We start from the raw sequence: 20,875 nt of genomic DNA, 5'->3' as shown, positions 1-20,875 counted from the left end.
ACGAATAGGCTGCTTAATAGGGAATTTCAAAATCTCCCTTATGTCCTTTGCCTTTTCCGGACTAATTGCAAGAGTATTAAGGACTACAGAAAGATCAATGAGGCCTTGAGATCGCGCAGCTTTACTGGCTGTTTGAATTAACAAGGAGACGTTGCATCCGTGTGATTTAGATAGAGCTGCAGCTTCTTTCCTCTGTGCTTCTTCTCCTTTAACCGAATAAGCCAATTTCGGGCGTCCAATTTGAAGTTTCTCGATTTGATTCGATTCAGAGAAACAAAGTTTTATTGCACTTTGCAGCCAATTTGCATACTTCTTCTCAAAATATTTTTTGTTTCTCTTGCATATCTTCCATTTACCATTTATATTTAGGCAAAATAAACTGCTTTTATTTTTCAAATAGTTGTTGTGTTTTACAACATCAATGTTTCTACTTATTTTGCTCGAAAGAAAATCAAGAATTGATCTTTCTTGGTTTGAGTTCTCCGTCTCCTTACGCCATACTTCAAAAAGCTTCGCGTTCGAAAACTCGAAGATACCTGACAAAAAAACGAAATTACGCAGATTGTGCGCATTTGTGCACATTGAGACAAATTGCCTTTTATTCATAATTAATGGCTCTACGACATATACTGGACTTACACTGTTACAACGATATGTATTTTTTGTAAGTCTACGTAAAGTTAATTTTTTTTTCCAAAAAATTACCTTTTAGACCTGTTTTAAAATTGGCTAAATATTAGTAAGACAGGCAAAATATTAGTACCCACAACATATAATACAAACCAGTATGATTGTTTTCCCATCATAAATTGAATTAATAACTTGTTTAACTTTTAAGTATCGCACTTTCAAAGTAGCTAACCAAAAACTGCCTCTTCTCAACCATGTGCTTTTGGGCTGCAACAGCTGACTTTAACAGTGCATAGCCTTAACAGTGCACTGTTAATTAACATTTTTGAGTCATATGGAGCCATGTGTATTTAATATGTTTACATAAAAAAAAACCCAAATATTTAAACTTTGATAAAATGACTAAATACCATGAAATCGGGCAAATTCCCCATAGTGGATTGCGGTGACCACAAAAGGAAAAACATTATGTACACACCGATCTAGGTATGTAGTGCATAGAGTACAGTTGCAGTAAAAATATCAATAATACATCGCTTTAAAAACGGGCTAACAGAGCAGGTGCCAAAACCAAAAAACAAAAAAATTGTTCACAATAGCAAATAAAAAAACAAACAAAACCCAAACGTGCAATTACCAAAACAACAAAACAAAACCCATATATATATGCACAAATGAAGGGATAAAAATATTATAAAGTTTAAAGATTGTGTGGCAAAAGCCGAAAGTTAAAAGAAAAAGTGAGTTGTATCGACTCCACTTCTTATTTAAAAATTATATTTCCATATATGTATGTATGTATGTTAGATAACAGGTTAGAGATGAGCGATATTGTGATTTCAGTGATTGCTATTTTTAAATAAATGTGATTTTATATTGCTATTGCGATCGCAACTAAGTCGACGTTCAAACGTTGTTGTTGTTGTGGCGGCAGATTCTGCCAATTTGACAGTGTTTGGCCGAATAGAATCCGGGTCCACTTACGTAGACCCGACTGTCGTGGGAACGACGGAAACATTTTGTCGTTATTGGCGGCAAATTCTCTTTTGGCTCCTGTAACTCGAGTCAAGTTTTTCCGCCTTTCTTTTCACTACATTTTCGCAAATGTTGGAGCTGTCCGGCTACCTGACACTTAGAGCATAGTTGCATAGTTCATTTGTATGTTGGTAAGATGGTTCCACACATTTCTTAGAAGGAATTACCATTAGTGTGGTTAATAATTTGTTTGTTTAGAATACCCGCTTTTAATATTTTCAAGACCAAATTAATAACGGGAGTTTCCTAATCTTTGGGAAAATATTAAAAACCCGTAATTTTTTTATTCTATAATTTTTTCTGAAATTAATTAGTTATAATTCTTGTTTTCATCACAAAAAGCTTTCAAATTTTTTTTAACAATAAGTAAAATTAAAAAGTTTATTAAAACAAATTAAAATATTCCATAATTCCATTTTGATTATATTTCATCTACCACTTCAAACATCTGCTATACTTCACTTCTTTTCCTTGATACATTTCCTGCCATTATTAAAAATTATAAGAACGTTACACTCAAAACTTCAAACCGCTATGACGAAAAATAGCATATACGATATATACAATACCCTGGCGTCGAATCGTTACATCCGTGAACGTATCACTCGTCACGTAAAAGTCTGTATTTCGTATTATGACATACGGGATCGTAACGCTTCTATCGTAATCTGGCATGATGACATACGTGAGCGAGTATATAAACGTATCCGTTCGTTCGAACCGTCACTCGAACGCAAACTACCGATCGTAACAGACGAATTATTAAAAAATGTGAGTATTTGGTAAATTTAAAATTTAAAATTTTTAATAATAAATCTATTTTAGGACAAATTATAATAAACTAAATCCTAAACAAAAAGATGCAATGGCGGAATTCATGTCAAGTCATCCATGCTTGGCAAAAAGTAATCTTCCAAACTCTGCGCAAGGAAGAATTGCATCCAACAAATTATGGGAGGAACTGGCGAAGCAGCTTAATGCCGTGGGGCCACCAGTTAAAGATGCTAAGTTGTGGAGGAAGGTATGTATATAATTTATATGCAATATATTTTGATAAAATATTAATTTTTTATGGTTTTTTTGGTTTTTGCTGATCAAAAATATCAAGCAAAAAAAAAAACTTTCCTTCAATAAGGCATCAAAGCAGCGGACTGGTGGAGGGCCCTATAATGAAAAGTTGATCACTGCGATGGACGAACTGCTAATTGAAGCAGCTGGACACGAAGCTTGCGTAGAAGGCATAACAAATGTTTCTGCATTTGGAAATAACCCAACTACGCAAGCTTCGACGTTTATCGTTAACTGTGATAGCAGTATCGTATAAACTGTGGGCACAACTTCGTTTCCATTTCTTTAAGTACATGGGATGTCAGCTTCGAAACAATGCTTTGACAAATCCCGATTAAATAGTCACTGCCTACACTTTGCTGGTATCCACCGCTAGCCAAATGTGAGAGCGTGGTTGCTAATTGTAGCACTGGAGGCACTGCTCTGACGTCAGATTGCGTTAAACATATATTATTTAGGACATATTCAAAAGCCTCTTTAGTTAGACGAAATCGTTTTAAAAATCTGCAAAGAAAACTTCGTTAATGAGGTTTCATGATTTAATTTTTATATACCTACGCTGTGTTCGGCAGTGCCAAAGGATTGCTCCGATCTCTTAGTTGCCTCCGCACTATTTTTCATCACCATCACTCTCACTAGAGCTCAAATAAAAAAACAAAGTCGGATCCATCTTGATATTCAACCGTTTGATGTTTAAACTAACAAATTTATTAAATATTTTGCGACAGTTTTGACAGTTCCACATCTATTGAGGCCTAAAAATACGATCCTAAGCAATGTGGAATTTAAAAACTATTGTGAATTGAAAACACATTACGATCCGTTCGCTTTCGTATGTCATAATGCCAGTCGCCACATACGATTGACGTATCACGTAATTTTCTTTCGTACGTTTGCCGATCCGTGCACGGATGTAACGATTCGACCCCTGAAGAAAGTTGTTACTTTTCTGATATTTGCTATTGTGATCGCAGTTCACAGGTTCGAACTGCTATCGTAAATTACAGGTTCGAACTATGATCGCAAATCACAGGTTCGAACTGCTATCGTAAATCACAGGTTCGAACTGTGATTGCAATTCACAGATTCGAACTGCTATCGTAAATCACAGGTTCGAGCTGTGATTGCAATTCACAGATTCGAACTGCTATAGTAAATCACAGGTTCGAACTGTGATCGCAAATTCACAGTTTCGAACTGCGATCGCAAATCACAGGTTCGAACTGCTATCGCAAATCACAGGTTCGAACTGCTATCGCAATTCACAGGTTCGAACTGCTATCGCAATCGCAGTTCATAGAAGCGAACTGCTATTTATAAAATGTGATCGCAGTTGCGATTTGCGATTTTTCAATCACAGTGAAAAAATCACCGGTAGTGAAATATCGCTCATCACTATAACAGGTACAGTTCATATCCATAAAAACTATATTCAAGTCGGTTAACATTTTAAGAGAACGGTTGCTGCCAAACTGTTTCAACTTACGGTTAATTTCCGGGAAACCGAAAACAGTTTGGTACGCTATATATGTGTATGTACCTCCAAATATATGTATGAACAGTATATACTATAATATATAATTATATATATAAAAGGTCCTATTTACGCTTACCCTTGTGTATCAGTAAAAGAAAACATAAAAATTAAAATAATAATAGACCACATACATATATGCAGATACTTACATTCATATTTTATATTTATTTATACATATGTATATTGAACTATAAGTACCAACCAAAGTTGGAAATCAACATATATACATATGTATAAACAATAAATATCAACTTCTACAAAATTACACGGATTCCCATGTGTACTTAGAGTGCATACCTGCATCTCACCAAATTTCTTCTCCCGCGTCATTCGTACTGTAAAATCATATACATACATACATACATACGGCATACAATTTGCCTATGACGGTATTTTCTAAATTTAAATTAAAACTATTTTAAACTTTCGGGAATTAATTTGAAAATTTAGAAAAACCAACCGGAGCGGTAATTGCAATTATAAATATTTTAATTTATTAGCAAAATAATAATAAAAGACAAAACCAGCACATACATACATATTGGTATTTCGCATTGTTCTCACATACATATATTCAAAGACCAAATCGGCATTTTTCAAGCAATACCTCTTGTTATTGTTAAAGCACAAACAAGCAGAATTGCAAACGAGGAAAAAAAAAACTCTTTCATATACTGTTGGAAGGTCGTACCTTGTGGAATATTCCCGGTTCAAATAAAACGGTTCTACAATATTGCTTTCGATATTAAAGTACAAAATGATGTTTATTGATTCAAAGTCAAAACGCAAGTGAGTTAGAAAAAGTACATTCAAAGTAAAAAATGAAAAATGCAGGGCTGCATGAATATGTAAGTTGACAGGGTTGTCATCCAACACGCCTCCTCAATGAGCATATTCGTGCAACATTAATCTGTGATATTTACTTCAACCCCAATAATTCAGTAAGTTTCTAATGAGGTGGTCTTGCTAGATTCTTAGTAAGAATATCAGCAATCATATTACTGCTGCTACAATATTTTAGTTTAATTTCGCTGTTTAAATAAGCAGTAGAGACATCCATTTGGTGTAAATGTAATTCGTATTCTGCTGCAATAGCAAATATCAACCTAATGGTACTATAGCGAACAACAGGAGAGAATGTTTCTTTATAATTAACGCCATAAATTTGCGAACACCCTTTCGCTACCAGCCTAGCTTTAAAACGCTGAATATTGCCTTCTTTATCCCTCTTAATAGAGAATACCCATTTATTTCTCACAATCTTTTGCCCTTTAGGCAGTTCTATGAGCTCCCATGTTTTATTCTTGAGCAGCGCATCATATTCGTCTTTCATTGCGTTAAACCACTGTTCTGAATGTTCAGTAGATAACGCTTCATCGACTGTGTTTGGTATCTTAACTTCGTCTGTAGTAATTAAACTTAAATAATTGTATACTTTTCTTGGCCTACCACATCTTCCAGTACGAATAAACTTTGGCCTGCCTGGCAACCTTTTCGCTGCAACTAACTCTTCTTCTGCTGATTCGAAATCATCGTTACTTCCCTCTGACTGTGAATCATCGGAGCCAACTTCAACAGGGTCAACATTTTTATTTGACTACGTATCATAAATCTCAACACTGATATTATTCGCTCTTGCATCAGCATTTGTAACAATACCCTCAACCAATGCTGTGTCTGAATGTTGCGTATGTTCTGCAATTTCTATAAAGTATACATCTCTGCTTACAATTAGTCATTTTGATTTCCGATCATACAATCTGTATGCCTTCGCTGTATCTGCGTAGCCAACCATTGTATATTCCTTCCCCTTTGGTTTGAATTTATCATGTTGACGTTTATCAAGAGCCACCGCATATGACCCAAATGCCCGTAAATGCGCTACTAATGGTTTGCGACCATGCCATGCTTCGTATGGCGTCACCGTGCCTAACGCTTTAGTTGGTGATCGGTTTCTCAAGTATGCTGCTGTATGCACTGCCTCGGCCCACAATGATTCTTCAACGCCAGCGTCGAGCATTATACATCGTGCCATTTCGATAAGCGTACGGTTTAGCCTCTCCGCTAACCCATTTTGTTGTGGCGTATAGGGGACCGTCAGCTGACGTAATATCCCATTTGATTTCAAAAACTCATCAAAAGCATTGTTGACAAACTCTTTTCCGTTATCGCTTCTTAACACTTTCAATTTTTGCCTGTTTGGCACTCTGCCATTGCCTTAAACTCTTTGAATTTCTCAAACACCTCGTCTTTGTGTCGCAAAAAGTAAACAAAAATGTAGCGAGTTTTATCGTCGGTGAATGTCAAAAAATATCGCGCTCCGCCGATAGACGTTTTGTTGATAGGGCCGCACACATCGGTATGTACCACTCCCATCACTTCTGCTGCTGAATTTTGTGCACTTCGATACGGCCGTTGACTGCATTTGCTAGACATACACAAAGTACATTTCACATCTGCTGATGATTTCAGCTTTAAACCAAGCACCATGGTTTTGTTATTCAGCTCCCGTAGACTTTCAAAATTTAAGTGACCTAAACGCTTATGCCACTTCATCGCATCATCAATAGTTTTCCTCGAAAAATACAATTGGTTTTTATTTGTTTTAAGTAAATACAAATCACTGACCTTGCTAGCACTTAATATACTTGCCCCGTGCTTGTCCATAATTTTTGCTGTATTTTGCCTGAACTCCACAATGTATCCGCTGCTTACTGTTTTTGAAACTGATATGAAGTTGCACTGCAAACCGGGTACGAAGAGAACATCAACAAGTGTGACGTCAAACTTCTTTGTTTTTAATCTAACAACCCCTTTGCCTGTTGCTATCATCTTATTGTCGCCCGCCAGCATGATTGATTCTTCACATGTATCAAACTTATCGAACATGTTGCGGTTGCAACATAAATGTGAAGAAGCGCCGCTGTCGACGCACCAAGCATCGCTATGTAAAAATCGGTCATTGAATGCGACGAACAGACCAGTTTTCTTTATATTTTTTTGCATAGAATGTTCTCGTTGTTTCTCTTTGCATTGTGCGGCGAAATGGCCCTTTTTTCCACAGAAATAGCATTTGAGGTTCGATTGTGTGCTTTTGCCATTGCTTTTGCTATTTGAACTTGCTGTGTCATTTGACTTTGCGTTAACCGAACACCTTTTTCCAGCGCATGTGCTTTCTTGTGCAATGAACGCCTGCGCCCTACTTTTGGTACATACAGAACTGCTTATTTTTCTTCGTTCGCCTTCTTCTATCAGCTTGATTTTAACTGCATTAAGGGATGGTAGCGTATCACGCGATTCTAAAGCAACCACCAGATTTTCAAAGCTTTTTGGAAGGCTTGCCAGTAGCATAATAACAATCAATTCCTCTATCAGGTCAACTTCAATTTCTTTTAGCTTTTTCATCCTTTGCTTTCCAAAGTAACACGCTTTTCTCATCTGCACCCTCGACTGGACAAGCAGTCTCTCCGCACGTAACAGACCATAATTCTTGATGCACTAGAACACTTTGCAGCTGTAGACTCCACGAATCGTAATTAGATTCATCTAATTTCTCGATATTAAAAACGACGAACCCATTTTACTCGGCTCCCAGGAGTTTGCACCTGGGCCCATAACCTGTTGGAAGGTCGTACCTTGTGGAATATTCCCGGTTCAAATAAAACGGTTCTACAATATTGCTTTCGATATTAAAGTACAAAATGATGTTTATTGATTCAAAGTCAAAACGCAAGTGAGTTAGAAAAAGTACATTCAAAGTAAAAAATGAAAAATGCAGGGCTGCATGAATATGTAAGTTGACAGGGTTGTCATCCAACATATACAAAGGTCATTAACCTTTTTCTCTTATTATTGCTCGTATCCGCAAGTATAAACTAATGAGTACGAGGCAACAAATAAAGTAGAAATAAAAGAAAAACAAACTAATAGCACAACTATTAGGAATAAGGAAAACGAAATATGCGTTCGTAATTCGATATGTTGTGTATACAACAAAAATACAAACTTTTTGACTTAAAGATTCAATACGTATTTATCGTTATTAGAAATACACAGAGAGAAGTTTTTTTTCTCAATTTTTGTCTATTATCTAAATGAACGGAGATTCTAAGGAATCTAAATCGATACAATATCTGAAAGTACAAAAAATGATTTCTGAAAAAGAGCCCATGTACACCTGCTGAAGCTACACGCTCAAAGCAAGGTGCTACAAAGCAAAAAAAAAGCTGAAAGACATTTTATATAACGGGTGATTTTTTTGAGGTTAGGATTTTCATGCATTAGTATTTGACAGATCACGTGGGATTTCAGACATGGTGTCAAAGAGAAAGATGCTCAGTATGCTTTGACATTTCATCATGAATAGACTTACTAACGAGCAACGCTTGCAAATCATTGAATTTTATTACCAAAATCAGTGTTCGGTTCGAAATGTGTTTCGCGCGCGTGTTTTGTTCAGCGATGAGGCTCATTTCTGGTTGAATGGCTACGTAAATAAGCAAAATTGCCGCATTTGGGGTGAAGAGCAACCAGAAGCCGTTCAAGAACTGCCCATGCATCCCGAAAAATGCACTGTTTGGTGTGGTTTGTACGCTGGTGGAATCATTGGACCGTATTTTTTCAAAGATGCTGTTGGACGCAACGTTACGGTGAATGGCGATCGCTATCGTTCGATGCTAACAAACTTTTTGTTGCCAAAAATGGAAGAACTGAACTTGGTTGACATGTGGTTTCAACAAGATGGCGCTACATGCCACACAGCTCGCGATTCTATGGCCATTTTGAGGGAAAACTTCGGACAACAATTCATCTCAAGAAATGGACCCGTAAGTTGGCCACCAAGATCATGCGATTTAACGCCTTTAGACTATTTTTTGTGGGGCTACGTCAAGTCTAAAGTCTACAGAAATAAGCCAGCAACTATTCCAGCTTTGGAAGACAACATTTCCGAAGAAATTCGGGCTATTCCGGCCGAAATGCTCGAAAAAGTTGCCCAAAATTGGACTTTCCGAATGGACCACCTAAGACGCAGCCGCGGTCAACATTTAAATGAAATTATCTTCAAAAAGTAAATGTCATGAACCAATCTAACGTTTCAAATAAAGAACCGATGAGATTTTGCAAATTTTATGCGTTTTTTTTTTAAAAAAAGTTATGAAGCTCTTAAAAAATCACCCTATACTAAGTTTATTGCTGAGAGTGACAGTCTAATTCAATACTGCTCTCGAGTTTTATCTTCACCTATTCAAGACAATTCTCAATCAGTATTAGAAATCTAGCCAATTTCTGGACACGTCTCCAAGCTGCGTATGACGCCATCGTAAAATCTGACGAATCAGATCTACCGGAAAATTTTAAATCCTCGGCTTACTCCAAATACGAAACCTGCTTAGACTAGTACGAAAAAACGCTAAGATCTCCGATCAATTGAGATTAATTAAAGCAATTGCACCTACTCCACAACCGAGAGTAGAGCTGCCACAAATTCAAAGCCAAGAGGCGAGTTCAGGCATTCACCTTAAGGTGCCAGCATGCGACACAGAAATATTTCACGGAGGTTATGAACAATGGCCGTCCTTCCGGGACATGTTCACAGCCGTATACATAAACCATCCATAATTATCGCAAGCGCAAAAATTTTATCACCTCAGATACAAAACCAAAGGTCAAGCAGGCGTCATAGTAAAACAGTTCGCTCTTATTGACGATAATTTCAATTTGGCTTGGGAAGCTCTAAAAGCAAGATACGAAATTGAAAGAATACTGGTCGATAAACAAGTGATTATATTAATGAATTTACCAAAAATTCAGAAAGAAACAAGTAAAAAATTCATACAACTTCAATTCACTGTTTCAAATTGTTTGTCGGTTCTGTCGACACAGAATATTCCCACAGACAATTGGGACCCCATACTGGTAAATATTTGCTCCGCGGCAGAAAAATCTTTGCTTTTATGGGAGCAATCGCTCTCATCACGAAGAAAATCCCTAACGTAGCAAAAAATGAAAGATTTCTTAACTCAATGATCACAACGATCATTGATAGCGTCTAGGGCGCAAAATAGGCTATAACTACCAACAAAACAAGCCAATTATAAAATTACGGGAATGGGTGGAAGGGTAGTACAAAACTCAAATAAAATCTGCCCCATTACCTACCCTAATTTCCCCCCAAGCGTATAACGCATTCAAGCAGAAACTGTAGTCTTGCCGCAACTTACGAACATACTTCCAAGCTATCATATAAATAGCAAGCGTTGGCAAAATGTTACACACCTAAAGCTAGCAGATCCTAACTGCAACACCCCCGCTCAAAAAGATCTTCTATTAGGCAGCGAATCTACTAGAAGGGGTTGAAAAAATTTCAAACACCCTTCTAGCTCAAAATACTATATTCGGTTGGATACTAAGTGGACTAGTGGCAGAACTAGTTACCACCGTGACAACTCAAGTGGAAGAAATATTCAATGAATATCTTAATTTAAAATTAAGGAAATTTTGGGAGTTAGAAGAACTACAAAATCCTTGCCACATAATGCAGTAGTAAAGCCTGACAAAAAACAACAAAAGTTAGAGTTGTTTTTAATGCCTCCACATCCACTAGCTCGGGGAATTCCCTAAATGATATTCTATTCACGGGACCCACACTCCAACCAGATTTAATGGACTTCATAATAAATTGGCGTATATACAAATACGTTTTCAATGGTAATCTCGAAAAAATGTATCGACATCGTACATAAATATGATATTTTCAGCGGATTACGAGTATTACCTCGTACAGAAATATGATCAAGATTTTCAGCGCATTACGAGTATTTTCCGAAAATCTGCCAATAGTCCACGACTTTAAATTGAAAACAGGTACCTTTAGCGTAAACTGTGCCCCATATCTAGCCATTCGTACACTATATGAACTGGCAGAAAACACAAACTCAGAATATCCTCTGGCAGCAAAAATCTTAAAAACACAAACGTATGTAAACGATATCCTGTCTGGGAGCCACAGCCTCTCACAAGCATACGAGTCCTTAACACCGCAGGGTTTCCTCTAAAAAAGTTCACAGGTAAACGCCCAAGTATCTTAAAAAATATACCAAACGATAACAAATTGGATACTAATTTCCTTTTATTCGAAAAGGAAAGTATAAAAAAAACACTGGTCATCCAATGGAATGCGATATCGAACCAGTCCTCATACACGACAGAGTCCATAACCGCATTATCCGCCATAACAAAGAGACAAATTTTATCCTCAATGGCAAAACTTTTCGACCCCGCAGGATGCATTTCGCCAATTATGATACACACGAAAATCCTGATTCAAGAATTCTGGCTGGAGGGAACAGACTGGGACGAATAAGTGAAACCTCTTCGCTAAGAAAAGTGGTCACAGTAAACTATTCCTCCGAATACAAAGTGGAACTACACGGCTTCTGCGATGCCTCTAAAATGGCATATTGTGCCACGACCTACGTGAGCACAAAGCAACACCGCAACCACAAGCCACCTACTAGCGGCAAGAGCAAAAGTCGCACCTCTAAAAACGATAAGTCTACCACGACTTGAACTCTGTGGCGCTCTGCTACTAACAAAGCTGGTTTCCGTGGTGCAGACCCACATGAACATGGCAAAATGCAAATTATATCTTTGGTTCGATTCCGAAATAATTCTAGCCTGGTTAGAAAAGTCACCACACTTGTGGAAAACATACATATATTTCTAATCGAACCTCTAAATACTTGACCTACTAGGATCAGCCACTTGGCGACACGTAGCCAGTCCCGACAATCTGCTGATCTAGGTACAAGAGGGTGCGATCTTGCCACCACCACGCTCTGGTGGAATGGCCCTCGCTGGTTAACAGAATCTCCCGATTCTTGGTCATAATTGCCAATGCGCAACATAATTGCTCCAGTAAGTCTAAAAATCGCCATTTATCATAACACAATGGATGATACTGACATCCTTGAATGATTTTCATGACTCAAACTTCTTGTAAAGCAAGCAACTTGCCCCCAATGCTATCTATTGACGCACCAAGACTTGCAAAAAGCAAAGTCGCTCTTATCGCGTCAACCCAATCGCGCTACTTCAGTCGCGACTAAGAGAATCGAAGCCAATTGATAAAAAAAAAGAGCTCACTCTTAGTATTAAACCCATTTCTATACACGAAAGGTCTGCTTCGTGCAAACGGTCGGCTTGCTAATTCAATCCTGAGGTATAACGAACGCCATCCCTAATAATACCAGAGAAATCCACATTTGTCGCATTATGCAACAATTATATCCACATACTCATGCTACCCGCTTAACATTGCCTCATGCAAAAGATGGTCCGCCAAGATGTTCCCCTTCTTAAGCCCCAAATAAAGTGCATTTACACGTACAAGATTTGCACTATTCACAAGCAGAAAATGCGAACGCACATTAAGGCAGCACTTCCACCCGAACGCTGTAATTTCTCTCTGCTTTTCACTACCACAGGTGCCGGCTTTGCTGGGCCTTTTCAAATAAAGGCGTCCGTGCTAAGATCTCCCACTCTCATGAAACGCTATGTGGCTGTTTTGTACGTTTCACAACAAAGGCAGTACACCTTGAGCTGTGTACTAATCTGACGACGGAGGCTTTTCTCGCGGCATTTGCTCGCTTAGTCGCTCGACGTGGCTTCCCATCCAAAATCATGAGCGATAATGGCAAAACATTTATAGGAGCTCAACGAGCCACAGAAAAACAGTTTGTGGATTTCTTAAAACAAGTGTCCCCTGATATCGTACAAAAGTACGCCCCCCAAGGTATCAATTGGCAATTTATACCTCCAAGCGCTCCTCATATGTGTGGTTTATTGGAATCAGCAGTAAAGAGTTTCACATCTCATTTCAAGAAGCTAGCCGGCAGCTACAAATTTAATTATGAAAAATTCACGACATTATTAGCTAAAATCGAAGCCGTTCTCAACTCACGGCACTCTCGCAAGATCCCTCCGACTTCACAGTCCTAACTCCAGGGCATTTTCTAAGAGGAGCACCCATTCTGAAAACACCTGAGCCAGGCGTGGAGTCGCTATCCTTATTAAATAGATGGGAAAGAATTAAAATTCTCCATCATAATTTCAGTAGCCGATGGAAAGAAGACTATATAAAGGACCTCCACAAGATTCATGACGTTTGCCTGCCATAGAGAAGCTTTACCCAGGCTCCGACGGTCATATTCGCGTAGTCAATCTCCGTACGCAATCAGGAAAGCTAATAAGACCGCTCGTCAAACTATGCTTCTTACCGACCGCCGATAACCGCGAAACGAAAACCGATTAACCGCTCACATAAATCGAATATAAAAAAAAATTAAATTTATATATCTTTACATATATATATATTTAAAATAACACCCGAAACAACATAAGTACTCGATTAACCTAACGACCCACTCATGCCGCATAACGTGGCAGCAATGTTCATACGAGTATGTCCTATATGCAACAAAATTCTAATTAAATAACACTCTTCCATACAGATCAATATGGATGCAGACATGCCAGCAGCCTCGACACCAACCACTCGTTCGGCTATCAATGTGCAACGCCAAGCGGCTGCCCCACTTGCAGCGCCCCGATCAACCACACCAACGACGCCTCGGAGTGGAACGGAAGCATTGCCGTCAACACCCACGCTAGTAACAGATCCACAGTGCCTTCGATGCCCTATATGTCGTCGAATCCACCGGTTGCCACAATGCGTCATCTCCAAAGCATTGCCACCGCAGCAACGCCAGCTGGTCGTCCAGGCGCACGGCCATTGTCTTAATTGCCTGACGCCTACCCACCACATCAACGATTGTACCTCGGGCAACCTGTGCCAGATTTGTATGCGGCCGCATCACACCATGTTGCACCGAACCACTCGGAACGACATCAATCAACATCCTGCCGGCCACAACCGCGGCGTAGTACGATGACCGCCATTAAGACGAGATGCACGGTCCCGTCGAGCAATAGGGCCATCATCATCCAATGTCTGGCGGCCACATAATGGGACATCAGTATGACGCCAACAACAGAGACCGCGCCCGCGCCGAACCTCAGGCCTCAGCAGTGTTGAAGCCACGCTCCAGCAACTGCAGCGAATTCTAGGCTGAGCCTGAGAAATGAGCCTTAGTCGCCGACTCCAAAGCTCTTCTACACACATCGCTAACACGCTACACTCACCACATTCACCTCGACATCACCACTCCACAGTCCACATCAATACAACCCACATGTGAGAGCATTTTACACTCACACAATCACATACACACCACACTCGAATACACGTAGTGGGATGGCAGCCAACAAAAGGGATCGCGCCCGCTGCACAGCAGTTCAGTTTGAATTAACTATCAAGCACGTACTTCGCCAATTTCGATCGCCGTTCTGCTACGCATCCTTATTTAGTATTCAAGGCAGTTGCGTGTCAGAATTTATGCTTGTGAACCCCTTTTTTCTAATCTAGTCCGAGTGATTAAAACAGTTGCGTGCCAGCAATTAAGCTTGTGAACTTTTTTTCCATTTTAATCCGACTGATTAAAATATTTGTGAAACTTTTTCTATTCTAAGCCGATTGATTAAAATATTTGCGTGTAAGCATAAAGCTGGTGAATTATATTCTTTACAAACCCGATGTACATATATATTCTTAATTAGTGGTTAAAGCATTTGTTGTGTTTAAGCTTTTATGAAGTAAATTCCAAACCAAAGAATTGATATAACCCCGAGCGTTTCTATTCCCAAACAAGGTGACAATTCGAAGCAAGTGGTAAGTGCAAAGGTGCAATATGGACAATGCATTCTTTCTCATGACATCAATTGAGGCGGACAAAAATCTCGCTCTGCCTAGATTTTCACCTACGTTCACAGTGCAAGGCCAAGTATGTACTACATATCGCAAAATAGGATCACTGTCGCCACCACTTAACGAACAGCCACAATTTTTACCTGTGTATTTTATGGGATACAACGACGCAGAGACTGGTAAACGATATCAAATAATTCAAGATGTCAAGCGCGCTATTCTTATTAAAATTTAATAGGTCAATATTTTTAGTCCGCCCAAGGGAATATGCTCGATGATACATAGTCTGCTATATATATTTCTGGACTAGGCAACACTAAGTGTTGCCAGGTGAAATCTAACATTTCCATTGGAAAGTTTGACTTTTTTAGCATAACATCACTCAGAACGTTTTGTCATTTAATCGTGAATTGTTTTATTTACAGGGAATTAAAAAATTCATCTCGGCAAAAAAATGGAATTAACTCGTGAACATTTTCATGCGATCATTTTTCACAACTTTCGACGTGAATTAACACGACAAGAGTGCATCGATGAACTGAAATCTTTGTATGGCTATGAAGCACCATCCTATAGCACTGTGAAAAACTGTTTCAACGAATTCAATCGTGGCCGACGCTCGCTCAAAGACGAATTCCGTGAAGGTCATCCAAAAACAGCCGTTGTGCCAGAAAACATCGATGCCGTACGTGAACTGATAATGCAAGACCGTCATGTAACATACCTTCAGATAGAAGCATGCCTATGCATTTCTCCCACCAGCATATATTCGATATTGCATGAACACCTGGCCGTAAAAAAGGTTAGTTCTCGTTGGATTCCGCACAATTTGACAATCGCTCAAAAAAAGGCTCGTGTGGATTGGTGTAAAGAAATGCTGAAAAAATACGATCGTGGTGCTTCAAAAGACGTTTATAAGATCGTCACAGGTAGCGAATCATGGATCTATGCGTATGAGCCCGAAACAAAACAGCAATCGACCGTGTGGGTCTTCCAAAGCGAGCCAAATCCAACGAAAAAAAAAAAAAAACATTTTCGTTGATAAATATGCCTATTTTCATTTTTAGTCCAGAAATATATATAGCAGCCCATGTAGTTGCAAGATAAACATATGTACATGCATAGCGCGTACCTATCGGGGGCTATAACGCGTCGGCGGACGTCAAGGTGGCTGGGGTTGCGGGTGTTATCACTTTAATATCCCTCAATCCAACGTAAATTAAAAAGTAAACTGCATGCACCTTTACTCATTCCACATAAGTGTCCATGAAGGCAATTTTACACCCCCATTGAGTCTCGACTGGCAGTAGAATCGACTCCAGTCGATTGAGTCGAATCTATTTTTATTTGATATTTCGTAACTTGGTCGACCAAAATTTTATCAATTGTGAATTGTTATGAAAATTATAAACAGCTGTTTGATAGTTTGTTTACATTTAAACGCAATTTGAATTATTTGAAATTGCGTTGCGTATTTGAAAATTGCATTATATTTTAGTAAATAATAAGAAAATGGATAGCGTTGAGTTATGCGTTGATGATGAAAGTAAAGATAAAAGTGCTAGCTTAATGGAGTTAGCAAAATTAAGAAGAAAATTGCGAGATACCTCAAAGCCTTTGGAGTTGGAGGACCAAATTTAGCACACTTTATATGATATGTATGCAATTAACTAGAATTATACATATCTTTTAAGGTTTTAATAAAAATTTCATCTGTCCAAAGCAGCATTCAAGTATTTACTTACACTACTAGAAAATAAACTGTAAGTAGGTGTAAGAAATACATCGACATATTGGACAATATACCATTGCCTTAATACTGACCGAAGTTTTTAAATGCTTAGTAGAACATGTTTGCAAGGACTGGATATCAATTAATACACTGAAGACGACAAGCGAAAAGCAAAAATTTACTTTTTTGAAAAAAAGTGGAATACCAGGCGTAATGGGTGCATTGATGGGACACATATTAAAATGGTTGCCCAAAAAAAGGAACTACAAAATTTGAACGACAACCGCAAAGGATATATATAGTATAAATACGATCATAGCTAGTGTTTGAAACGAAAATAATTTGAAGTTGCTTATTGGCTTAATTGTAAATTATAAATAATAATGAAATGAGAGTTCGGTACATCAACGCAAAATATCCGGGGGCAACGCATCATTCTGCGGTGTTCAATCGTGGCGGTGATCGGGGTATATTATTGGGTATACATACGAGTATGTTTAAATAAGTATCATATTTAAAGCAATATTTAATAAATTTATAATCTACAGGGGCTGCTGAATATGCCTTGCAAACTTTTTTACTAACTCCATTTCGAAAGGCTAAGCATGGATCACCTGAAAGTGAATTAATAGCGACATTTGCAAGTAGAAATATTCTTGAACGAACGATTGGGGTGCCTAAAAATCGATTTATGTGCTTTTTAAGGGTTCGTGAGCTTCACTATGAACCTACTCTTAACCACAAATAATACACGTCAGTACAGCTCTGCACAATATACATATGTATTTTTTCCAACACTGAATTTTTGTGATAAAAGCTCAGGCACTCAAAGCATAGATAACTACAGTGGAGACCAAGATAACATTTCTACTGAAAGCGAAGATATTTTACAATATATGTAGTCTTAAGATTTATTAATTTATATAATTTTAAAATTATATATAATTATTATATATATAATTTTATATAAATTTTAAAATCAGACATGAACTAATTTTTATATAAATGTGCTGTTTCCACTAAATGAAATTAAATGTTATTTTTGTATAAAATTCAATATTAAATTATAATAAAACTAAAAACAATCCACATAATAATACTCCTATTTGTCTTATTGTTAGCCAAATCTTCAGGTTATTGTTATTATTCTGGTGTTTATTTTTTCATTTCTAAAATTTTAGCTTTTAATTTCATCTTCTCTCTCTTATGCTGGCTTTTATTCATGATTTCTTCCTTCAGAAGTAAATTTTTTTCCTTTTTCAATTTCAAAATCTTTCATTTTAGTGAATACGACCTTTTCGCATTTAATAACGTTCAAGGTACCTTTATTATCAGTTTTATTTTAATACATTAATATGCCGGTTTTTTATAGCTTCGCAATTTTAACGACTAAAAAATAACTGTCGACATATGAGCGATTGAAATTCATTCACAATCAATGGATGAGCGATTGATCGACACTCACAATTGCACCGTTGGTCGATAATAGCTCAGTAGTCGTTTAAATTCTGCCAATCGGTACTCGCAATAGCGGTGTTAATTTGTTGATGCGCTGTTTGACACTAATATCTCAGTTCGTGGTGGATATGTTTGTAGAGATACAGCTCCCAGACGTAATTGCAAACGAAAGCAATGTTAACCCGAGTGACTTGGGTCACATGGTAAGCGTCCCTTCGTCGTTCGTAAACAGTCCCCGTTATTTACACGAGTATGTTCAAGAAGCATTTTCATATATACAACAAAGGACCGACACCACTCGTCGCTTGAGTCTTTCGTATAACGATTAAAAAACTGGTGCCTCGCCTCCCTAAAGATCAAGTGTTGAATGATGTGCTGTCCTTTATTCTCTTTACTGTGTAACAACGTCGGGAACTACCGCTTGTCCATATATTAGTCTTGTTGAAAGAGAAATTGCGTCCCTATCAAATTAACAATATTGTTTGGGGAGAGTTGCCCGACCCCAACTAAAATAAAAAGCTGTATGATACCGTCACTGAAAGATCGAAATGCACAAAAAATATCCAACGAGTTACGTACCTGTACTGTATAAATTTGCTGAGCTGTGGAATAGCAGAGTGAGAGTGGTCCTGGTATGCAACGCCAAATCAGTTAAAAGCATAAATTATAAGGTAACAATGAATGTTAGGACAGTTTATCTTAATGTAAGAATTAAGCGAACCATCAAAGAATGTTAGTACAGTTAGCTTTATGATTCTTCTTCTTCTTTACAGGCGTAGACACCGCTTACGGGATTATAGCCGAGTCAACAACAGCGCGCCAGTCGTTTCTTTTCTTCGCTACGTGGCGCCAATTGGATATTCCAAGCGAAGCCAGGTTCTTCTCCACTTCGTCCTTCCAACGGAGTGGAGGTCTTCCTCTTCCTCTGCTTCCCGCGGCGGGTACTGCGTCGAATACTTTCAGAGCTGGAGTGTTTTCTTCCATCCGGACAATATGACCTAGCCAGCGTAGCCGGTGTCTTTTAATTCGCTGAACTATGTCAATGTCGTCGTATATCTCGTACAGCTCATCGTTCCATCGAATGCGATATTCGCCGTGGCCAACGCGCAAAGGACCATAAATCTTTCGCAGGACTTTTCTCTCGAAAACTCGCAACGTCGACTCATCGGTTGTTGTCATCGTCCAAGCCTCTGCACCATATGGTAGAACGGGAATTATGAGTTTGGCTTTTGTTCGTCGAGAGAGGGACTTTACTTTTCAATTGCCTACTCAGTCTGAAGTAGCACCTGTTGGCAAGAGCAACCCTGCGTTGGATTTCCAGGCTGACATTGTTGGTGGTGTTAATGCTGGTCCCTAAATAGACGAAATTATCTACAACTTCAAAGTTATGACTGTCAACAGTGACGTGAGTGCCAAGTCGCGAGTGCGACGACTGTTTGTTTGATGACAGGAGATATTTCGTCTTGCCCTCGTTCACTGCCAGACCCATTTGCGTTGCTTCCTTGTTCAGTCTGGAGAAAGCAGAACTAACGGCGCGGGTGTTGAGACCGATGATATCAATATCACCGGCATACGCCAGCAGCTGTACACTCTTATGAAAGATTGTACCTGCTCGATTAAGTTCTGCAGCTCGAATAATTTTCTCCAGCAGCAGATTGAAAAAGTCGCACGATAAGGAGTCGCCTTGTCTGAAACCTCGTTTGGTATCGAACGGCTCGGAGAGGTTCTTCCCGATCTTGATGGAGCTTTTCGTGTTACTCAACGTCAGTTTACACAGCCGTATTAGTTTTGCGGGGATACCAAATTCAGACATTGCGGCATAGAGGCAGCTCCTTTTCGTGCTGTCGAAAGCGGCTTTGAGATCGACGAAGAGGTGGTGTGTGTCGAATCTCCTTTCACGAGTCTTTTCCAAGATTTGGCGCATGGTGAATATCTGGTCGGTTGTTGATTTACCAGGTCTGAAGTCACACTGATGAGGTTCAATCATTTTGTTGACGGTGGGCTTTAATCTTTCACACAATACGCTCGATAGAACCTTGTACGCGATGTTGAGGAGGCTTATCCCACGGTAGTTGGCGCAGATTGTGGGGTCTCCTTTTTATGGATTGGGCATAGCACACGTAAATTCCAATCATTTGGCATGCTTTCATCCGACCATATTTTAAAAAGAAGCTGATGCATGCTCCTTATCAGTTCTTCGCCGCCGCGTTTGAAGAGCTCGGCCGGCAATCCATCGGCCCTTGCCGCTTTGTTGTTTTTCAAGCAATTGCTATTCGAACTTCTTCATGGTCGGGCAATGGAACGTCTGCTCCATCGTCATCGATTGGGGTATCGGGTTCGCCTTCTCCTGGTGTTGTGCGTTCACTGCCATTCAGTAGGCTGGAGAAGTTTTCCCTCCATAATTTAAGTATGCTCTGGGCAACGGTGGCTAGATCACCTTGGGGGGTTCTACAAGAGTATGCTCCGGTCTTGAGAACTTCTGTAAGCTGCCGCATCTTTTCGTAAATTTTCGAGCATTACACCTGTCGGCCAGCTTATCGAGCTGTTCGTACTCACGCAGTTCGGCCTCTTTCTTCTTCTGTCTGCAAAT

This window comes from Bactrocera dorsalis, chromosome 1, assembly GCF_023373825.1.
Source record: "Bactrocera dorsalis isolate Fly_Bdor chromosome 1, ASM2337382v1, whole genome shotgun sequence".
Classification (NCBI taxonomy): Eukaryota; Metazoa; Arthropoda; class Insecta; order Diptera; family Tephritidae; genus Bactrocera; species Bactrocera dorsalis.
The sequence above is the reverse complement of the archived record's forward strand: the minus strand, read 5'-3'. Positions refer to the sequence as shown.